This window comes from Rattus norvegicus, chromosome 2, assembly GCF_036323735.1.
Source record: "Rattus norvegicus strain BN/NHsdMcwi chromosome 2, GRCr8, whole genome shotgun sequence".
Classification (NCBI taxonomy): Eukaryota; Metazoa; Chordata; class Mammalia; order Rodentia; family Muridae; genus Rattus; species Rattus norvegicus.
The window spans coordinates 245,667,788-245,683,379 of NC_086020.1; the positions used below are offsets into that span (position 1 = coordinate 245,667,788).

The 15,592-nt window shown below is 45.7% G+C and overlaps 1 protein-coding gene across 5 annotated transcripts in view; it reads left to right on the top strand.

The window, feature by feature from the left end:
• Slc44a5 (solute carrier family 44, member 5) overlaps positions 1 to 15,592 on the top strand; it is a 295,495-nt gene that overhangs the window by 96,913 nt on the left and 182,990 nt on the right. The window lies entirely within an intron of this gene.

Sequence of the window (15,592 nt, forward strand, 5' to 3'; positions counted from 1 at the left end):
GTCCCACTGAAGTATGTGTGTGTGTGTGTGTGTGTGTGTGTGTGTGTGTGTGTGTGTGTATGTCTGTGTGTCACTCTGTGTGTGACTGTGTCTGTGTCTGTGTGGGTCTCTGTGTGTGAGTGTATGTGTCTGTGTGTGTGAGTGTGTGTGTCTGTGTGTGTGAGTGAGTGTGTGTCTCTGTATGTGAGTGTGTGTGTGAGTATGTGAGTGTGTCTGTGTGTGTCTCTCTGTGAGTGCAGTGTGTGTGTGAGTGTATGTGTCTGTGTGTGTGAGTGAGTGTGTGTGAGTGTGTGTGAGTATGTGTGAGTGTGTATGTGTGAGTGAGTGTGTCTGTGTGAGTGTGTCTGTGTGTGCAGTGTGTGTGTGAGTGTGTCTGTGTGTGCAGTGTGTGTGAGTGAGTGTGTCTGTGTGTGCAGTGTGTGTGTGTGTGTCTTCTTCAGTTAGGCTCCACTTTATTTCCTGAGGCAGGGTCTCTTGCTGATTGAGCTTCTCTATCTACCCATTTCACCCCTAGGATTCCTTGTCTCTGCTTCCTAGGCAGAGGACCACAGTCAGGCAGCCAGATCTGTCCCCTTTTATGTGGATGGTGGGAATCCCACCTCACGTCTTCATGGCAGTGTGGCAAATGCTTTACTCACTGAGACATCACCAATGCCTCTGAAATAGTCATTTTTTGAAGTTAGTAAGTTATCCTAGTAAGTTTGAGAAACACATGGTTTTCCCAACGTTTCCAGAATGTTTGCCCTTTCTGTCCTTAGGGACTCTGTCCCAGTGCCACCTCCTCTCCTCTATTGGTTTCTGGTTTGTGTTAGATGTTAGGTGCCCCTTATCTATGACTTCACAGTGATATATGTGAGCCTCTGCCCACATCTAAACTGGGACACTCTAGTGTCCCATCCTCTGACCTTCCTCCCACTGCACTGTGGGCCATAGATTCAGAGGTTTGGGTGCTACATTCCATCTGTGAAACGCAGAGCTCTCCCTCCCACAGCGTTCAGCAGACAATGATTCAGGAAGGAAACACATTTGATCCCTGTGTTAGGACCCTAAACTCGCTGTTCACTGTGTTCGTTATCTCAGCCCTGGTCCTTGCTTCTCCCTCTCCTTTACAGATAGTTTGTCCTGGAAATTCCTGGGTGCCTCTGTCAGTGTAGTCTTCCAACATAGCCTCTCCATTTTCAAAGTTTTCACCCTCCCAGACTTATTTACCCTTCAAAACCTTCCCCACCAAAGTTGCAAATGTATTGATTCTTCCTGTTCCCACAGGCCATCTTGAGAAATTTCAAAAACTTAAACGACACTCTGTAATTCAATCAGTCATTCCCTTTATGATTTTCTCGGCAAACTCAATGTACACGTGGAGGAAAAGATACCACGTGGCTCTGTCCTTTAAGCCTTGAGGTTTTCCCCAGCTGGATGGTTGTAGACAGTCCTTCAGTGCTCCCCGCCCCCACGAGTTGGTTTGTGCACTAAAGTACCCTGAGGAAAGGGAAAAACTTTAAATTAATAATTTTAATAAAAGCATATCATACACATGCGTGCATCAGTATGCATTTATCAACTTAGAATTATAAAATATGCCCAGCACTCACAAAGCTACTTATGTGGCTCAGCTGTCTCGTGAAAGTTGTAAAAAATGAATCTTTAGAAGAAAAACAAGAAAGGCCAGAACAGAAATTTCTGTCTCAGTGTTAAAATAAAAGACCCGAACACACTGAGAGGCAGGGGTAGATTTTATGGTAATTCTCCTTAAACTCCTGTGTGGCTGCTTAAGTCTTCATGCCTACAGTGTGTGCACACATCGCTTCTCGGCCTTTTGGCTAAGATCAAGTGCAGTGTGTGCACACAATGACAAAAGTCACTTACACTGGCCTATTTTGGTGGCCTAGCATATGTGCTGCCATGCTCTGCACCATGGGCGCTTGGCTGACTTGGCCACTCCCACAGACACATTTTATTTTATTTTATTTTATTTTATTTTATTTTATTTTATTTTATTTTATTGTTTGTATAGCTGACATGACATGGTGATGGGTTGGTCACCTGTCTGTCTCACAGGAGAACTTGTCTTAGAAACAGACACTTGGAAGGGGCCTGGCACTCCAGAAACTTCTGGGCTGGAATGCTTCCTTTGAAGAGAATGTCATTCGTGGACTGAGCTACTGGCCTCCGGTAGAAATGCTTACTATGCAGCATTACTAAGGCGAAGAATTAGTTCCTGTTACCCGATGCTGTTGAGGCCGAGGGCCTTTTGTGATTATCCTTGTGGCATAGAATAAAACCTATTGGCAACAATACCATTTGGTCACCTAACACTTCCAAATGTCACATGTATTTTTGAAGTCTCACCCGATTCTTGCAATAACTTTGTGTCATGGGCGAGGAAACTATGAACCAGGGAAGGAAAGGAAAGTTTGGGTGGGACTGTGCGGTCTGGGGACAGTTAGACAAAGTTGCTGGCTAAGCCGTGACCAGAACGCCCTCCTAAATGTCACAGACAGGCTTGGCATAACACACTGCTTACCAGGGATTCTCTCTAAATCAATGTGTAGGGCCCAGAGAACTTAAGTTTCTTTCTCAAAAAGCGGAGGGCTAAGAATGTAGCCGAGGCCCCGAGCGTGACCTCCAGCATCACATGATTCCAGCCTCAGTGGCACACGCCTGTAAACCAGCCCTAAGGAGGTAAAAGCAAAGGGAGCGTCTTTGGTTACAGAGTTGGAGACCAGCATAGGCTCTGTGGGACTCGTTCTCAAGGAGCACTAAAACTAACAACAGGGCCACTGAATTTTATCTTCTTTGTGCTTGGTTAACCAGTGAGTGTCCACAGTGTAGCCAATGCCATACTCATCAAGTATCCTTGATGAGTGTTTTGTAGATAGTAGCAGGCGCTCCATGGGAGGGTAGTGGTGGTGGTGGTGGTGGTGGCGGCGGCGGCAGTGGTGGCGGCGGCAGTGGTGAAATAGCACAGAATATTGCCAGCTATTTGGCGCATTAAAATTGCTGCCTTTCCTCCATTGCTTTATGCTGACAAAAACTATTGTTGGCACTCGCTGGGTTCCAGGCATTGATTGTCACATTGGAATTCAGGTCTTGGGATCTGTCTTGGGCACTATTTCATCACAAAGAATTTCAGGAACGCTGTTTTCATTGTATTGGAACAATCGGCCTTAAGGTTGTGACTGGAGCAGATTCATTTGGGGGGGTGGTGCATCTGTGCCAGACAGAAAGCAGGATTTTAAGAAAAACTATAGAAGTTAATTATCTTGCTTAAAATGCCCTTCGGCCTTGCCGCTCTTTATTGGTAACAGCTGTCTCTCATGCCTGAGGCTTTTGACGCTGAAAACTCATCAGAGAAGCGTGGCTTCTCAAGAAAGAACCTTTACCCAAGAACCAAGTGTCAGCTCTTTCAGACGTCTGTCAGTTTACTAATGAGCCAAACAAAACTGTCCCTATCTTCCTGGCCCCCAAGGTTCAGTACTGCACGATTCCACTTCTGGTGGGCATGGTTTGATCGTGCTTCTTTCCATATAGAGAGAAAATGGATGAGTGGGTGCTTTGAGCCTTACAGACTGCCTTGCCAGCATTATTGGTTGTGTCTACCAGAATTCCTTTTGTAGTAAAGCGAGGTTAACTGAAAAGGGAGGTGAGGTCTACCACCTCTGGGTTGGTGCTAGTTGGGGGAGTGTGAGCTGACAGGGAAATGTCAGGTCTGCTGTCTGTCCTTACTGCCCTTCAGGCTCCCAGCACTTGGCGAAAGGGGACGAGATTGAGGGCGTACAGAGGAGACAAGAGATAAGAAGGGAATAGCACCTAGAAAGGCTTTTGCTGAGATAGGCTGTGAAGATGGACACCTAGGCTCTATTCAGCTGTGCTTATGTTATGTTTCCTACCGTTCACTGGACCAGATTAAAATCTTGGATTTAATTAAACACTCAAGAGCTGTCTCAGGGCTGATACAAGCTACCGGCTTTCTGAGGTTTCTTTCAACCCTCTAAATTTGTGTAGGGTTAGGCAAGGGAAACAAGAAAGGGCAAGCTGGGAGGCTGCTTTGTCCCTAACCACGTGTGATAGGTCACCAGGTTGTCATGACAACCTACAGGATAGGGCGGGTTCTCCTCAGTTTACACGCAAGAACAAGGCAGCATCAGGATGAAAAGCATGCGTTTAGTGCGGGCCATACAGCAGGAGACAGCACACGGGGCTAAGTCCTGGCCCCGTCTGAGATGCCGTCGGCACTGCACCTACCGTAGTGACTTCTCAGCGCAATGCTTATTGACTTGGTGTCTTTGTTATCAGGATCATGCCCTCTGATGTTGCCAATAATTGCCTAGGATGTTTTATTTCCACTTCATATAAAATGAAGAAAAATAGTCAACGAGGCCAAGCCAACCTCCTATTTCCAGTGGGCGAGATTTGCTCTTCTCCAGTGGGCTTTTTTTTTTTTTTTTGGTTCCTTTTTTTTGGAGCTGGGGACCGAACCCAGGGCCTTGCGCTTCCTAGGTAAGCGCTCTACCACTGAGCTAAATCCCCAGCCCCCAACCCAATCCCTTTCTTTCCGTGGCACTTCCATTGTAAACACGTGAGCTGTAAGAGTCTCACGGAGGAGCAGCGAGAGGCAAGTGTTAGATTTATTTCTCCTTTTCCGGTGAGAGTTGGCCCAGCTGGCTGCAAACCCTGGAACAGCGCCCTCTGGCTGATGGAGTTAAGGGTGCAGGAGGCTCTAACTCCTTGCAGGTTTCAGCAACAAGGCTTTTTGCTACGAGCGCTGGCTAGCTTTCTGTCAGCATGACCTAAGCTAGAATCATCTAAATGGAGCAAACCGCAATTGAGAGAGTGACTCTGTAATACCCGACTATTGGGCATTTTCTTAATTGGTGATTGATAGGGGGGAGACCAGCCCCTGTGGGTGGTTCCATCCCTGGGCTGGTGGTCCTGGGTTCTATAAGAAGTGGGCTGAGCAAGCCACGATGAGCAGGCCAGTAAGCAGTCAGTGTTCTTCCAAGGCCCCTTCATCCGCTCCTGCCTCCAGTAAGCTGACAGACCTAACTTACTTCACTGATGGACTATAATGTGGCAGTGAATTACAAGTTTCTTCCCCAACTTGCTTTGGGTCATGATGTCCCAGCACAGCACTACACACCCTAATTGGGACACCGGGTATGTTTCTGCTGCGTACTCAGAACCCCCATCTTCCTGGTCTCTGAAATTAATTCTCTGTGATGTTTTACTTGACCACAATCACCGTATATTTTACGACAGTCCACCATATGTATCAAGTAAACATAAAAATTTCCAGAGTTTATTTCCGGTCACTGCAATAGCCGTGCGGGTCCCTCGGTAAATATGTATTTTAGGGGTGAATACGATCAAGTTCATGGGGTTTGGGCTCCGTACAGTCTCATTTAAGCATTTTGATACCCATCGGTCTGCCACCTCTAATAGATGGCTTCTAAGAACCCGTGGCCATTGGCGAGTATCTGGGAGAGTTTTATGGGCAGGATCTAGCAACAGTGATTATCAGTTGTGCTCCTAGGCCAGTACCTGGAACTGCATGAATTGACCACACCTGAAATCGAGGAGCCATGGGGTGATCTGTATGATAAAGACAAGGATAATGAGTTCCTAAATAGCTCATTATTTTCTGCCTCAGCGAGGGATGCTTTTTACAATATGTTTACATTGGCCACATTGGTCCATTTGACAAATGACTAAATGTGTTCAGTAGATTACAAGAATATCAGAAAAACCATTGCTGCTATCCTATGGGCAGGAAGACGTGGATCTACGAAAGGGCTACTTGGCAGTGCCTAAGAACCTCCTGGGTATCACCTGAGTGTGTAAAATGCATTTACACATATGCACAACCCGAGTTAAGCCTCATTTGATTATATTTGCTGAGAGTACGGACTTGACTTTCAGTGTACTGTGTCTAATTCTGTCATTGGAAATAAGGAGTGTGCTTGCAGAGCTCCCTCTGCTCTCTCATCCTGAAAATCATCCACACTGGTAACCAGATAGAATTTGTTTCGTGGAGAATTCACATACTCACTGACTTAGGAGCCTGGCTTAGATAATCTCGGCTTTCTTCCTCTAAGCACGTCTGACCTCAGTCCCTTTACCCACGAAGACACCCACTGACAGCAGGGCAGAGCTCTCATGGTCCCGAGAAATTAAGAGCGTTTCTGAAGTCTAATTAAAAGGTGCTATGTTGGAAATGTTAGCATTAAACTTAAAGCCTGCTTTTATTTGAACAGAGGAAGAGGAGGAGGAGGGGGAAAGAGGAGGAATAGGAGGAAGAGAAAGGAAGGAAGAAAACCTATATTGGTCTCACTACCTACAGTCAGAGAGAGCCTGCAGAGCTCATTCGTATCACAAGTGTATCCATTGCCTTTCAAACCTGCCAGGCCTGTGAAGAGCAAACATTTAGTCATCATTCAATAAAACACGAACGTTTCAATCTCCTGGGTATTTATTGTGGACGACGATTTCAAAAGTCAAAGCTATAGAAATGGACTGAAGGTAGTTCACTGGTTGAGCATATGTATATTGTGCACATATCCCCGAATTCAATGCCCATTGGGTGTGCACTAGTGTGCACATGTGAGCGCCCACACCCACACCCCACACCCCCGCAGGCTTTGGGGTGGTGCTGCTGCTGTATTCAGTGTGGGTCAGTTAAACCTGTCCCAGACCTCAGACTGTCTAGGCAGCCTTGGATGGGCTGTCGACAACAGGGTTTTTCAAACTTACCTTTTCCTGTTGTTGAAAATGTCTGATTTCACTCTTTCCTAGAAATTACATAAATATATATGTCTGATCTCACTAGCAAATAGATAAATACATATGGTTTTGGGAGTAGAGGTTTTCTTGGAGGCGACTTACTCCAACACACTCATTTTTATTTATTTTTTAAAGTGACACAATTAACTTGTATTTATATAACACATTTTTACAATTTCCCCGAGATAAGAAAATATAAGTAAATCTGCAAACACAGAATAGTATTTCACACCCCCATTTCTTAATTCTCTAGATGTTTTAGCGATTCTTTGATTCCAAGGCTTCCCCATTTCTATGGTTCTCAATAGATTTTTAAGGCCTTGGCCAGAGCCTGACATTTCATCTTGTCTCAATTTAGGGCTTTTGTTTTTTAAGCTTTTTAAGTGGAGTTAAAACCCGGGCTTTGACATGAGAGCGGGGTCTATTGCTTAGGGGTGAAGTCCTGTAGATAAGTAACATACCCTGGGGTACTCAGATGTAGCTTGTGGGTTTATAGAACAAGCTGTCTTTAGACTTGTTTTGAGTTTTAAAGCTCTGATATCAGTAAGAATAGTTTTAATAAAAGATACATTTGTTTTGGGACCTACAGCGTCCTCAGCTCTACTGTTTGGTCTTGCTTCATCCTCTTGGTTTGGTGACAGGGTTTTCTATGTATCCCAGGCTGATTCAAACTCATTCTCTTTCTGCTGCAGAGGCCTAAGTACTGGGATCCCAGGTTACCACCAGGCCTGGCTGTCAACAGCCCACTGCTTAAGTCAGAGAAGCTGATCTCCCTTCAGATAGCTTCTTGTTTTCTCCCAAATCAGCCTTGGTTAGTGCCATTCTCCCTTGGTCCTGAGGTAGCAAGCTGTTCTGAAGGCACTCCTTAACATGTGTAAAGACTTCTGTTATGATCTATTATAGCCAGCAGAGATCAGACTCTTAGAAAATATTAATGGAATATTTTTAGCTTAAGGGCTTTTACCCGATTTTCAAGCTTCTCTAGCAGACACACCTCACACATCGGTGTGACCGTCCTTATTTCCGTTCATTCTGTCCATTATTGTACAAACAGGCGTTTCTTCACCATTCCAGATTTTCCCATCTAATCAAGTGATATAGAAGTAAGGCATACCTGAGGCTGAAATGACACTTCCATGGATCTTTAAAAGGAAGCATTCTAAGACTCTTTGGGCCACACTGCACATCTATTTCTGTTTGGATAGTCCATTTCTTCTTCTGCACCAGTAAAGAACAATAACTCTAGGAATATTACAGTCCTTGAATTAAAACCAACAGAGGATTTGTACTGGGCTCATGTTCCTGGTATTTTAAGGCCAGAAGAGGTTTTAAAGTGATTTAATCAAAATACAATTTTTTTCAGACAAGAAAATGGAAACACAACTGACTACCACTGTTAGTATTGCGTAGGCATGTGTGTATGTGCATATGTGTGTGGGTCTGTGGTCTATGTGTGTGCATATGTGTGTATGTGCATATGTGTGTGTATATGTGTGTGTGTCTGTGGTGTGTGTGTATGTGCATATGTGTGTGTATAGAGAGACATAATAATAGGAAGTATATTTTCAATACTTAGGTTGGTCAGTAAGATACTGAATGGATTTCTTCTTCCTCCTCTTCCTCCTCTTTCTCCTCCTCCTCCTCTATTTTCTCCTCCTCCACTTCTCTCCTCCTCCTCCTCTCTTGCTCTCTCTCTCTCTCTGCTGTATTTGTGCGTGACTATACATATCTGTGCAGCTATGCTCACTTGTGTATGCACGTAGAGGTCAGAGGTCAGTTTCTGGTATCTTTATTAGTTTTCACCTTATTTATTAGACAAGGTCTCCCCCTGAATCTAGAGTTTTCTGTTCTAACGAGACTAGCTGACAAGTCAGCTCCCAGAATCCACCTGTTTCAGGAGTACTCCACCATGCTGGACTGTTTTACATGTTTTCAGAGGATCTAGATTTTACTCACTGGGCCCTTTCCTCAGCCCACTTGTTAACCATTTTTGTATTGACTTGCTAATTTTGGTCTCCTCGAGATGTATTGTTTCTTTTGCCTTCATTATACAGCTTTAAATAAAATAAGCCCATGGAGGTAAAGTGGCTCCCACAGCATATAGCTTAGAAATGGTACAGTTGGTAACCGGATGTATGTATTGGCCTCTCTGAACCCCCATGTTAGAATCATGTGCTACCCGATTGATAGGGTGAAGATCTAATTAGCTTTGGATTAGAGCCAAGTCCTGTGCATTAATTCATTGTGAATGTTCTTGGAGATGTTCAGAGATGTTTAGTGTTCAAACTGTGACAATAGAAACTCAGAAGACAGCTGGAGAAGTAGGGACAGATAAGAAAGGCAGCTGGTGAGGCCGTAGTATGACAACAGCGTACGGGGATGTCCCAGGAGGGTGGGTGTGTGAGAGTCTGTATGGATACCAAATGTTCAGACACTGGGAGACTTCTATGTGCATCCAGAGAAGGAGTGGTTCAGAGGCGTCCATCTTGCTATCGAATGAACCTTTTCTAAATGGACCAGAGCAAAACCCACCCCATTTCTGCTAAACCCCACCTTCCCTTTCATGCCCCTCACTTCTGACAAAGCTCCTTCTTGCCAGCTCTTGTGTTTTCTGACTGGTCTCCTCAGTAACTCTCAATGACCACCCAGCTGGAGGGAACGGTGTGGTAGAACCAAACTTCCGTTGGCGTCTACTGAGCTGGGAAAATTTGAGAGACATGATGTACCATCATTACTGACACTGCTCCCCTGATGAGTGGCTCTCTCTGGAAAGATGCAGAGGTTGAACAGGGAAGACGTGGAGTTCAGGCTCCAGGGTGTGTTCTTGCTACCGTGTGAGCATCTCCAGGTGAAGTTTCTCCCAGGCAGTGTGTCTCCTCTGTGCCCAACATTCGTCGAGCATTTGACTTGCCACCTCTTATCCAGAGAAGAGCATAAAGGAAGCGTGTGTGCTAAGCAGAGAGAGCGAAGGCACAAAATTCCACCGAAAGGACTCTGCCTAGTGTTTCCCTCCTTCATCTCAGCCCCTTCCGGGACTCTCTGTAGCAGTGTGAAACTCTAAAACCGTTAAAAATCTGTGAAACTGCAGTTGTGGTGTCGAAGCAACACTGTTACCAGTAAACTTAGGGCAAGCAAACATTTCTAAGTTTTCCAAAGGAAAGCACACTAAGGTTATTGGCTAAATGTGTATTTAAGTAAGAGGCATCCTGGGCACAGAGCATCCTGGATTGTGACTCTCATTCTTGGTTGCAGTTTTGGAAACAAAACTGTGCTCTGTAAAGCAAACTGGTATTGACTTGCTGCTCCCCGTCCAGAACACGTCAAGGCACGTACTGTGAAGTGTTGTACATACCTCCTTCTTTTATACTGATCAGCTGAGCGCCTGGATGATCTGACTGCAAAACGGTAAAACCGAGGAGGATCTTGCCCTGAGGGTACGAATTTGGAAGGGTTGGAACCGTCAGTGTGGATGTCATGTGTTCCGGGCTGATCCATGTGTACGTCATTATCTAGGCTAAGACTTCATGACCAGCACAAAATGGATCTGTTAAATGTAGATTTGTCAGACCTGTCATCCACAGTGAGCGCCTAAAAAGCAGTGGGAGGAGTGAAAATGTGTGGTAATGAAGCTGCTGAGTCTTCTGCCAGCTCTTTGCTCTCCCTCACGTCCTGCCACCGTCCTAGACCGAGGTCTTCTGTGCCAGTCCATGGCTGAGTTAATGGGGGAGCTCAGCCTCTCATGCTTTGATCGCCATATGGCTTCGAAGAAACGTAGAGAGTCTAAAAGAAAGACCTAGAGTCTGAGACATGGGTACAGCGTAGATCGCATTTCCCTGTGGTCGGGATACCTGGCTTGCTGAGATCCTGTGACACAGCCCCACGGCCTCGGGTCAGCTGCCTGAGCTGTTCATGACTGCATATTTCCAATCATGTAGGATAGAGACTAGGCAGTCTCAAGAGGCAACTGCTGAGGAAAATGACCATCTTCTTGTTTGAAAAGTTAGGAAAGGAAGATACATTGTAAAAAAAACATAGGGATCACAGGAGACTAAAAATAAACAGGTAAAATTAAAAACTGAGAGTGGGACCAAGAGAAAGAGGCTATGAACTCCAACTCTGGCTGTTGCGCTGGTGTGTGAGAGGCTGAAGGGGACGTTTAATCTGGGAATCATCCTCGAGGCGAGAAGGCTGGGGAGCCAGGCCCAGCAAGAAGATCTCATCTTCAAAAGCCACGTGAGAGAGCTGGCTGTGTAGCCCCCTCTGTAATTCCAGATGGGTAGACACAACAGGGGCCCCAGAGACTCTCTGACCAACCAGCTCAGCCTGATGGGCCTGGGTGCTTCTTTGAGACCATTGCAGAACAAGGTAGATAGCTCTTGAGAAATGGCACCCAACGTTGGCCTGGAACCTCCACACCTGTGCACACACATGTGCACCCGTGGGAAATGGTCACCCACGAAATGAATACATTTGATAGCTGAATAAAACAAATATAGGGTTGTTCCCAACCGTAGCAAGAAAGGGATAATGAGGCATCTCTCTAAAATCGGATTTGGACTGGGACATAAAGTTGCTTTCAGCTAAGAGCATTAGAAAATGAGCCATCTTAAACTCTGTAAAAGGTAAAGACCCAAAGATCATTTTCCCTCCTTCCTTACAAAACTGTCAGGCCCAGGCTGAAGCCATGTCCTTGATGGTGCTGTGGGCTTTGGGACCAGCCACAGTTCAGTCAAATTCTCAGATGCTTTCTTCTGGAAAAAATCCCAACACAATTTCATTTTGAGAGCTGCCTCTCATTTTGTCCCCCGCAAACCAGAATTGTTTTTAAACGCTTTATCCAACCCTTGCTTTTGCATGTCCTTGAGGAGGTTTTGTGGGGTTCTATGAAGCACTGCTCCCTTCGGAGATTTGATATGGACCCAGGAGGTGTTGGGAACTGCTTGTAATTTTCATGCAGGTAGGACACACGACGGAACGCCAGACTGTAACTCCACCAGCAAGTTCAGATGGCACTGAAAGCTGGAGGGTACATTTTGAATGCTTTGTGAATAACACCATATTGCCAACACTGAATTACAGCTAGTGTTTTTACAGGAGGGCTAGGAATACTAGGGGCATAAAACAATTTTACAGCCAAGTTACTTTAGAGGTTGAGGGAGATGACAATTCGTCACGTCAAGGTCTTTAATGCGTGCCACAAAGCCAGACCGTGCTGTGTTCAGGCGTGATGGCTTGCCCCTTTTAGTGTGCTGGAAGAAGGACCGGAGAATAGAGGTCAGAGCAGGCTGAGAGGGAGCACCATGGGATTTGTGCCGTGGGGGCAGGTGTATGAGGCTTCCGAGAACACTGCAGCTGCTGATGGAGACACAAACCTAATCCATCTAAGTTCTGCATTTATACTTTAAATCATAAAGCTTCCATTAAGACTGATCTTTCAGTGAGTCTCCATTATCTAAACAGGACACAGTCATTTAAACTGCTGTATGAAAAACTTGTGTTTTTAAAAGCCCGAGAAGGAGGGCGCCTTGAATGTTATCACAAGCGAACATGCGGTCTTGAGGTGCCCCACTGCTACCTCCCAGCCCAGCGCAAGCTTCAAAACTCCAGCCGGCTTGATAATTGCCAGAGTTATTATAATTTGAGCCATCACCAATTATGTATGCAAAAAAAGCTGTCAGAATGATCGTCGGAGAGGAAGAACACAAAAACTTATTTTTTTCAGGCTTGAGATTAATGAGCCCTCAATAACGTTATTAACTTTGCAGAATGGGTACCAAGCCTAAACATCCACGTCTCAAAATGGTTCCACTTTCATTTCAAGACAACGAACCCAGTGGATACTCTGACTGGGTCAGGAATGTACCACTGCAGATGTGGGGCGCATCGCCTGTGCTCCTCTCCTAATCCTAGTTTCCTCTTCCTATTAGCTCGGCATTGTGGGGGAGCTCTATTGCTAGTGGCACAAGAGGAGGAAGAAACCGTTCAGGTTTAATCATTATTTTCTTTAAACATTGGAGATGGATTGTCTTCTTGGTTGCTAGCCGGAGAACTGGGTGCGCTCACACATGTGTAGTGTGATTTAGCCTGGCCAGTGATCATGTAAACACAGATACAACACTTGGCACAAAGCAGATTAGAAGCTGGAAAGTAAGGCTGACCAGGAAGAATAGCAGAGCAGTGGAGGAGCCAGTGGGTTCTCCATGAATGGTTGGGACGTGGAGCACAGTAGGATTATTATCCTCAAGCTGCTGGGTCTTGAGGAATGGCTGGGAGGTGGAAGAAACACACAGCTGGGGAGAAGAGGCTGGAGGGCTTCCCAAGATGGCTCTCAAGAATGGGCGGGACGTTTGGATGGAGCTAGCCTGACTATTTGATTTCCCTGTACACAGAGGGAAAGCAGAAGGCCTTAAGTAGTAGCACAGAGCTTTAGCAACTGCGCAGAAAACAGAAACAGCTGTTGGACTAACGGCAGGGAGGACTTAGCAGTACAAGGAGCAGAGAGCCAGGGAGGGATCTACCTGGAATCAGTTAGAAAGGGGATTTTTTTTTAATTTAAAAAAGAGGTATCAGTTTCCTCTGCAGCCCTTAGGGCCTTAGCTGAGAGACAGGGCTTCCCCTGCGGTGCCTGGGCAGGGGCTGCAGTTAGCTGGAGAGACGGGGTTTCCCCTGCAGTGGCTATGCAGGGGCTCCGGTTAGCAGAGGAGATGGTGCTCAGGCTGTGCTGTCCCCCATCTCTTCTCTTCGCCCTTGGCCATGCACACTCACAGGCACATGGATTTGATGGAGGGAGGAGTTAAAAATGAAGGCCTCAAATGACCAGCGCTCTACCTCAGATAGACTTCCATCCCGGTGACACAATTTCAGGCCACGACGCAAGCAGCAATGAGAAAGGTGTTCTTAGGCTCATCGTGGAGTAAAATGTCGTAAACCACTAATTTTATGAAACTCCAAACAAATTACAGTCAAGCCACCGAAAGATGAGAAGAAAGGCCCAGGAATCATTGAGACAACACTAACTCTTCGAACGAACATGTAATTAATGAATTTGACTCAGTTCTCCTGAAAAACAGTTCTGTGTTGTATTTGAAGCTTGGTTGTACTTAATTAGTCCTTGCATTTTCTCTCGGAGCCCTGGGAATATGGCCTCAGAATTTTCAATTAATTGGGGAATTAGAAGTGGGAAGTCAAAGCAGAAGCAGCCACGGGCGCTTGTTTGCTGCCACTCCGAGGACTGGGCTGAACGTTGCTTACACGGGAACCACAGGATGGAAACCTTGTCCCTCTGCTGTCTCTTTATACCTGGCCACTCTTGTTCCTTGTTGCTCTCAGGCCACACTTCTCTCTGGCCTGGGAGGATAGCTGCTTCCAATTACTCCCGCTACCCTGACACCGCCTCCTGATTGATGCAGCTTTGACTCAGAGATTACTGTCTTCTGGAAATAAAACCTCCCCTCCTGCCTTGTCTAAGTACGCGCCTCTCCTGCAGAGCCCCTGTCTTCGCAGCCATCACACTGGGTAATGATTTAGATGCCTATTTACCAGGTCATAACAGTCCTCGCCGGACGGCGAGCTCCATCTCTCTTTTCCACAGGACTGTGTATCCTATAGCGTTTATGGAAGACCTGTTTCGCAGGGTCTCATTTTAACTGTGATGGTGGGCGATGAGCAGAACCGTAGGCCTCCCATGGCATTCTCTGAGGCACCCAGTCTCTTCCATCTCGAGTGTGGTTTTTCACTGTGGTTTTAAGCCAGAGCACTAGGGTTTTTAACAACCAAAGCTTTAACTGCCCTGGTGGATCTCATCCAAGCCTTTAAAATACAGTTCTGAGGATTGCTTTGAGAGGTTTGTTGATCTCAAAATCTCCGATCCCTTCTGGTCACTCTTCAGTGTTTTTACAGAAACATCTATGCGTAGGAGACCTTTAATGCGATGTCTCAGGGAACGGTCGCTCCTAAATAGTTGCCTCTAAAGGAATTTCTTGGTGCTTCGGAAATCCCTAAGACATCCTTGCAGGCCCCCTTCTCCTTGGAAGGGCAAGTCTTCGAGATAAGAGGCAGGACATACCGATTTTGCTTTTCATTTGTCTCGTAAGCAGAACACATTTTTAGCTCAAAGGTATAATACATTTTTCATTTTACACTATAGTATTTTGCTATATCATGTGCATTTTGGTTTCAGGATGACATAAACATAGGACAAGGGAGGGAAAAAATAAATCAATTCGCCGTGCTTTGGCTGGGAGTGGACGCCAATCTGCATTCAAGTGGTTGCATTGCGTGGTTGACTTCTTAGCATGTGAATCTGGGAATCTCATCCGTGAACCGTCACCAAGCTTTACTAACTGTAGCGACTACTCATGGGTTACTGCTCCTTAAAGAGTAGCAGACATAGGGGATTGAGGGTGTAGGTGTGGCTGTTATGAGGATGTAGTAATGGATGTAATGAGATGGGAATGAGCAGAACCAGGGAGCAGTTGTAAGAGTGAAGACACTCTTCTGTCTAACTAGCCTTCTAGACTGTCCAATCTTTCTATCACTTTGGGATAGTGGAGCATTTCCATTTTGCCTCCAATGCTTAATGCTGTTATGATGGACAACTGGAAAGCTGTCCCCGTATTTTGACTTTCCAAGGATGTCAACTTTTAGGGATGATGAGTCATGTGAGTGTGGAAAACTAATTCAGCTTTCTGCCCAACATTGAACTAATATCCAAGGACAAGGGAGTTGGCTATAAGCTGCCACTTTACCCGTTTTTATTTCCTCAGGGTGGTAAAGGTAAACAGGAAAAAGATTTACTCCAGGTTGACATGAG